Genomic DNA, 8,215 nt, shown 5'->3' with positions numbered 1-8,215 from the left:
GTTACACGTCTCCTCAATAAGTCCCGTGGATTTATTGAGGACACGGTAAGCATGAGAGTTTGTAGCATAACCAACAAATATGCCCTCATAAGCTTTAGCCTCAAATTTAGACAACCGAACACCTTTCTTGAGAATGAAACACTTACACCTGAACACCCGAAAGTACTTGAGGTTGGGCTTGTTATCGGTGAGTATTTCATATGGAGTCTTGTTCAAGCCCTTGCGGAGGTAAAGCCGATTGGATGCATGACACGCGGTGTTGATGGCTTCAGCCCAAAAGTTGTATGGAGACTTGAACTCCGCCATCATGGTCCTTGCCGCATCCATCAACGTCCGGTTCTTCCTCTCCGCTACACCATTTTGTTGAGGGGTGTATGGTGCGGAATATTAATGCTTGATCCCCTCATCACTAAGAAACTCATCCAGGGTGTAGTTCTTGAACTCGGTGCCGTTGTCGCTTCTTATAGTCAAGATCTTCGCATTGTATTAACATTGGGCTTCATTTGCAAAGTCAATGACAGTTTGTTGGGTCTCACTCTTCCTCTTGAAGAAATATACCCAAGTGTATCTTGAGTAGTCATCCACAATCACCAAGCAATACTTTCTACCCCCAAGACTATCAAAGGATGGAGGCCCAAAGAGATCCAGGTGAAGGAGCTCCAAAGGCCTCTTCGAGTAAATGATAGTCGTGGGAGGGTGAGCCTTCTCATGTAGCTTTCCTTCAATACAAGCACTGCAAGCACGATCTTTAGCAAAACTAACATTTGTTAGTCCACGAACATGGTCCCCCTTGAGAAGAATTTGCAAAGATCTCATATTGACATGGGCTAAACGGCGATGCCAAAGCCATCCCACGTCAACTTTAGCCATTAGGCATGTCGCGGTCTTAATGGGTCGCTCCGAAAAGTTAATCACATATAGAGAATTCTCGACATGCCCAACAAAGGCTACTTTAAGAGTCTTGCTCCACAAGAGGGCCACGGTATCAATATCAAAGAAAGTGGCAAAGCCCATGATTGCAAGTTGACGAACGGAAAGTAAATTGTATGCAAGGGACTCAACAAGCATGACCTTCTCGATCGTGAGATCATGAGAAATGACAACCTTGCCAAGTCCCAATACCTTAGAAGACGAGGCATCACCCCACTCGACATTGGTGGGCATAGATGGAATCTTGTGCACGTCCACCACCAAGTCCTTGCTTCCGGTCATATGATTTGTAGCTCCACTATCGAGCAACCACGATCCCCCACCGGAAGCAAACACCTACAAGAGATCAATGCTTGGTTTTAGGTACCCATTTTGTAATGGGTCCTTTGATGTTAGTAACAAGGGTCTTAGGAACCCAAATAGACCATTCAATATACTCATGAGGAGAACCAACAAATTTGGCATAAACATGCCCATCACTAGCATGACACAAAACATAGGAAGGGTTAAAGTCGCCAGCTTTGTTGGAAGGGCTGGCATTGCCGTTCTTGACACCGCCACCCTTCACATTGTTCTTCTTCTCCTTGGAAGCACCCTCTCCCTCCTTCACAAAGGTTTGCTTGAGAGGGGGAGGTCGTTTGGTCTTGTAATTCTTCTTCTTGTTCTTGGGCATGGGTGCGAACCCAATCCCTTCCTTGCCCACAACTTCCTTTTGATTGCTCAAAAGGTCGTTGAGGTTCTTCTTACCTTGAATGCACGACACACGGCCTTTCTCAAGTTGCTCCTTCAACTTAGCATTCTCCTTAACAAGATGCACATGCTCACCACAAGGGTTAGTAGCATTTGCATTATCAATTAACACCATATGAGGAAAGGTGGCTTTCTCCTTGGTTAGCTTCACTTGGAGTTGATCATGAGACTCCTTGAGGCTAGCATGAACACCCTTCAAGACTTTGTGAGCCTTGTTGAGAATGTCAAACTCCTCTTTGAGCCTAGAAAGATCAACCCCAAGCTTTGCCTTCTCGGAGTTTAGCACACGAGAAACAACAAGAGCATGATCAAGATCTTTCTTTAACTTAGCATGATCATCATTGTGTGACTCCTCAAGAGCCAAACGAAGACCACGCTCTTCCTCAAGAGCATTGGAAAGATCCGAAATCTCATCGGCATAGTCACGACTATGCCCCTCCATCTTAGAGATGGTATCTTCGTGAGCCTCGATCATGTCATTGGCTTCACCAAGTTGTTCCAAGAGAGCAACGAAGTGCTTCTTGGATTTACCCTTGAGTTTACCCATAAAGGTCTCAAACTCATTCTCCTCCACATTTGTTCCCTCATGTTCATCAATGCCATCCGACAAAGTAGGATGATTAATGATGGTGGTTTTGATGTTGGGGGTTACCTTGTTGGTGGCTTTAGCCATGAGGCACTTGGCGGTGATGCTCTCATTTTGTGAGTCGAAGAGAGACACCCGTGGAGTCGTCGCAATGGCAACGGAGGCCATGGCAACCAACTCACCATCTTCATCGTTGTCATCATCCTCATTGTACTCTTCTTGTACCACCAATGCCTTGGGAGGAGTCTTCTTGGTGAAGTTGCTCTTGTTGGGGAACGACTTGGCCTTGTCCTTTCGGATGAGCTTGCCACCATTGTCTTCCCTCTTCTCATAAGGGCACTCCGCAACAAAGTGGCTCACATTGCCACAGTTAAAACAAGTCCTCACTCGTTGCTTGCCCTTTGCGCCACTTGTATTGTTCTTGTTGAAGTTGGGCCTTGAGTTCTTCTTGCTCCAAAATTGCCTTGAAGCAAGGGCCATGTGTTCATGATAGGCATACTTCGTATCTTCGAGGTTGCTCTCCTCTTCTTCCTCTTCATCCTCTTCCTCCATACTAACCTTGGCCTTTAGAGCAAGGTTGGGCTTCTTTACTCTTTGAGAGCGTAGTACCACATTGTCGGTGGTCTTGTCCAAGATGCTCATAGCAACGAACTCATCCAACACTTCACTTGAGGACAAGGTGTGGAAGTCCGGCCTTTAACGAATGACGGAGGACATGGATTTGTGATAGGGCATCATTGCCTTGAGGAATTTGCGCTTGATCCAATTGTCATCCGTGTCCTTACTTCCATGATCTCGGAGAGAGACCGCGAGTTTGGTTGCCCTCCGATAAAGCTCACGAGGTTCTTCATCTTCTTTCATTGCAAACTCATCGGCTTCATCTTGCACCACTTCATAGTTGGAGCGTTGAATGCTTGCGCTTCCCCGATAGAGGGAAACCACTTGGTGCCAAGCATCTTTGGCCATGGAGTAGGGCCGGAGATGAGGAAGATCTTCGGGTGGGATGGCTTCTTGGATGATGAAGAGAGCATTCTCATTGAATTGATTATCCACGGCTTCTCTAGGAGTGAAGTTGCTTCGGTCATGCGGATAGAAACCTTCTTCAATGATTCTCCAAAGGTTAGTGTTCACATGATTTAAATGACGCTTAAAACAATAGACCCAAGAATCAAATTCTACATTCTTCTCAATCTTAGGGGCCGGGCCGGCATGATTCAAATGAGTGGAAGGAAGCGGTCCACCATAGACAAGTGGAGGTTCCACATGGGCAACGATGCCGGTGCCATTTTTACCACTAGAAGAAGGAGCTTTCTCGCTAGTAGCTTCCCCCGTGTCGGAGGTAGCATCCGTCACCTTGTTAGCGGGATCACCCACTTTCAACGGTGCGGTGGAAAGTTTAAGCCCTTATAAGAATTTATTAAACATGCTTTCGACCTCGGTCGTCATGGAGGTTTTCAATGTGTCCAACGCCACATTGAATTCCTCACGAGAGACCGCGGTTCCCCCATCTCCCGTAGACGAGACCGGATTCGCACCAGAGTGCTCCTCCACACCGTCTACGACGTCAACCATACTCTTCGGACGGTAAAGTCCTTAATAAAGAGACGAGGCTCTGATACCAATTGAAAGGATCGATATAGTTGACTAGAGGGGGGTGAATAGGCAACTAACAATTTTTAACTTTTCTTTACCAATTTAAACTTTGCATCAAAGTAGGTTGTCTAGATATGCAACTAGGTGAGCAACCTATATGATGCAACAACAACAAGCACACAAGCAAGCAAGAGATATAACACAAATAAGCTTGCACAAGTAAAGGCACGAGATAAGCAAGAGTGGAGCCGGTGGAGACGAGGATGTGTTACCGAAGTTCCTTCCCTTTGAGGGGAAGTACGTCTCCGTTGGAGCGGTGTGGAGGCACAATGCTCCCCAAGAAGCCACTAGGGCCACCGTATTCTCCTCACGCCCTCACACAATGCGAGATGCCGTGATTCCACTATTGGTGCCCTTGGAGGCGGCGACCGAACCTATACAAACAAGGTTGGGGCAATCTCCACAACTTAATTGGAGGCTCCCAACGACACCACAAAGCTTCACCACAATGGACTATGGCTCCGCGGTGACCTCAACCGTCTAGGGTGCTCAAACACCCAAGAGTAACAAGATCCGCAAGGGATTAGTGGGGGGAATCAAATTTCTCTTGGTGGAAGTGTAGATCGGGGCCTTCTCAACCACTCCCGAGCAAATCAACAAGTTTGATTGGCTAGGGAGTGAGATCGGGCGAAAATGGAGCTTAGAGCAAAAATGGAGCTTAGGGTTGGAAGAGGTGGTCAACTAGAGGAAGAAGACACCCCTTATATAGTCGAGAACTAAATCCAACCGTTATCCACCTAACCAGCCCGCGACTTGCGGTACTACCGCACCAGGCAAGCGGTACTACCGCAAGGCCTCACGGTACTACCGTGACGGCCCACGGTACTACCGCAGTCACGACAGAAGCGAGGACAAGCCTGACACGCAGAGGCGGAGGGCAGTACTGCCACTGGTGCGGTACTACCGCTCCCCCTTGCGGTACTACCGCAAGGCAGGTCTGGACTGGCCTGGGAAGGACGCGGATGAATAAAAATACATCCGTGCCAACTTCCGCTGAAAAACACTCGATGCAAAAATCTGACACGGTACTACCGCATATGGCGTGCGGTACTACCGCGCAGGGAGCGGATGTAAAAAATTACATCTGCCCCTACTTCCGCTCATGTAGCTGTGCGAGACCAGGACTCGCGGTACTATCGCACGCATGGGGCGGTACTACCGCGTAGGGCGCGGACGTAAAAAATTATGTCCGCCCCTACAGCCGCACGGGCGGCTGAGTCTGGTCTGAGGTCACGGTAGTACAGCTCCGTAGGAGCGGTACTACCGCATGGACTTGCGGTACTACCGCTTTGTGGAGCAGTACTACCGCATGCCCCAGAACAGCAACACTTAGGAATCCTTCTCTTTGCATAGAGATGAGGAAAACGGAGGATGCTCCAAGGGCAAAGGGAAAGGAGGTGCAGAGGAAGAAAACGTGTACGTGATGATTCCACCCGAACCTTTCCGACGCGGACCCCCTCTTAATAGTACGGCTTCCCTACGACTCAAATCCACTGAAAAGAAACGTAGAAAAACGCCGTCTTCAATAGTCTTCGAGGGGCACCAAACCGTCTTGTGCCTAGCGATGAAACGTCTGAGAAGCTCAAGGCACACGATTAGTCCGCAAAGGCATTGTCATCAATCACCAAAACACCTTAGGGATAAATATGTCCTTACAACATCATATACAACTCTTCTTTAATAAATTCATTAAAGAATGCAGTTTTGTTATCCATTTGCCAGATTTCATAAAATGTGGCAATTTGCTAACATGATTCGGACAGACTTAAGCATCGCCACGAGTGAGAAAATCTCATCGTAGTCAACACCTTGAACTTTGTCAAAAACCTTTTTCTACAAGTCTCGTTTTGTAGATAGTAACACTACTATCAGCGTCCGTCTTCCTCTTGAAGATCCATTTATTTTCTATGGCTTGCCGATCATCGGGCAAGTCAACCAAAGTCCACACTTTGTTCTCATACATGGATCCCATCTCAGATTTCACGGCCTCAAGCCATTTCGCGGAATCTGGGCTCATCATCGCTTCCTCATAGTTCGTAGGTTCGTCATGGTCAAGTAACATGAACTCGAGAATAGGATTACCGTACCACTCTGGTGCGGAACGTACTCTGGTTGACCTACGAGGTTCGGTAGTAACTTGATCCAAAGCTTCATGATCATCATCATTAACTTCCTCACTAATTGGTGAAGCATCACTTGAACTGATTTCATTGAAGAAATACTTTCCAATTCGGGAGAAGGTACAATTACCTCATCAAGTTCTACCTTCATCCCACTCACTTCTTACGAGAGAAACTCCTTCTCTAGAAAGTATCCATTTTTAGCAACGAATATCTTGCCTTTGGATCTGTGATAGAAGGTGTACCCAACAGTTTCGTTTGGGTATCCTATGAAGACACATTTCTCCGATTTGGGTTCGAGCTTACCAGGTTGAAACCTTTTCACATAAGCATCACTGCCCCAAACTTTAAGAAACGACAGCTTAGGTTTCTTGTCAAACCACAGTTCATACGGTGTCATCTCAACGGATTTAGATGGTGCCCTATTTAACATGAATGCAGCTGTCTCTAATGCATAACCCCAAAATGATAGTGGTAAATCGGTAAGAGACATCATAGATCGCACCATATCTAATAAAGTGCGGTTACGACGTTCGGACACACCATTACGCTGTGGTGTTCCAGGTGGCGTGAGTTGCGAAACTATTTCGCATTGTTTCAAATGAAGACCAAACTCATAACTCAAATATTCACCTCCATGATCAGATTGTAGAAATTTTATTTTCTTGTTATGATGATTTTCCACTTCACTCTGAAATTCTTTGAACTTTTCAAATGTTTCAGACTTATGTTTAATCGAGTAGATATATGCATATCTGCTCAAATCATCTGTGAAGGTTAGAAAATAACGATATCCGCCGTGAGCCTCAACACTCATCGGACCGCATACATCAATATGTATTAGTTCCAATAAGTCAGGTGCTCGCTCCATTGTTTCGGAGAACGGAGTCTTAGTCATCTTGCCCATGGTTCGCAAGCATCAAGTGATTCCAAAAGCCCATCAGCATGGAGTTTCTTCATGCGCTTTACACCAATATGACCTAAACGGCAGTGCCGCAAATAAGTTGCACTATCATTATTAACTTTGCATCTTTTGGCTTCAATATTATGAATATGTGTATCACTACGATCGAGATCCAACAAACCATTTTCATTGGGTGTATGACCATAGAAGGTTTTATTCATGTAAACTGAACAACAATTATTCTCTAACTTAAATGAATAACGTATTGCAATAAACATGACCAAATCATTTTCATGCTCAACGCAAACACCAAATAACATTTATTTAGGTTTAACACTAATCCCGAAAGTATAGGGAGTGTGCGATGATCATCATATCAATCTTGGAACTACTTCCAACACACATCGTCACTTCACCCTTAACTAGTTTCTGTTCATTCTGCAACTCCCAATTCGAGTTACTACTCTTAGCAACTGAACCAGTATCAAATACCTAGGGGCTACTATGAACACTAGTAAAGTACACATCAATAACATGTATATCATATATACTTTTGTTCACTTTGCCATCCTTCTTATCCGCCAAGTCTTTGGGGCAGTTCCACTTCCAGTGACCATTTCCTTCATAGTTGAAGCACTCAGTTTCAGGCTTGGGTCTAGCTTTGGGATTTTTCATGGGAGTGGCAACTTGCTTGCCATTCTTCTTGAAGTTCTCTTTCTTTCCCTTGCCCTTTTACTTGAAACTAGTGGTCTTGTCAACCATCAACACTTGATGCTTTTTCTTGATTTCTACCTTCGCCGATTTCAGCATCGCGAAGAGCTTGGGAATCGTTTCCATTATCCCTTGCATATTATAGTTCATCACGAAGTTCTAGTAACTCGGTGATAGTGACTAGAGAACTTTGTCAATTACTATCTTATCTGGAAGATTAACTCCCACTTGATTCAAGCAAATTGTAGTACCCAGACAATCTGAGCACATGCTCACTCGTTGAGCTATTCTCCTCCATTTTGTAGGCAAAGTACTGTCAGAGGTCTCATACCTCTCTACACGGGCATGATTATGAAATACCAATTTCAACTCTTGGAACATCTTATATTCTTCGTGGCATTCAAAACATTTTTGAAGTCCCGGTTCTAAGCCGTAAAGCATGGTGCACTAAACTATCAAGTAGTCATCATATCGAGCTTTGTCAAACGTTCATAATGTCTGTATCTGCTCGTGCAATAGGTCTGTCATCTAGTGGTGCATAAAGGACATAATTCTTCTGTG

This window comes from Triticum aestivum, chromosome 4D, assembly GCF_018294505.1.
Source record: "Triticum aestivum cultivar Chinese Spring chromosome 4D, IWGSC CS RefSeq v2.1, whole genome shotgun sequence".
Taxonomy (NCBI): domain Eukaryota; kingdom Viridiplantae; phylum Streptophyta; class Magnoliopsida; order Poales; family Poaceae; genus Triticum; species Triticum aestivum.
The sequence above is the reverse complement of the archived record's forward strand: the minus strand, read 5'-3'. Positions refer to the sequence as shown.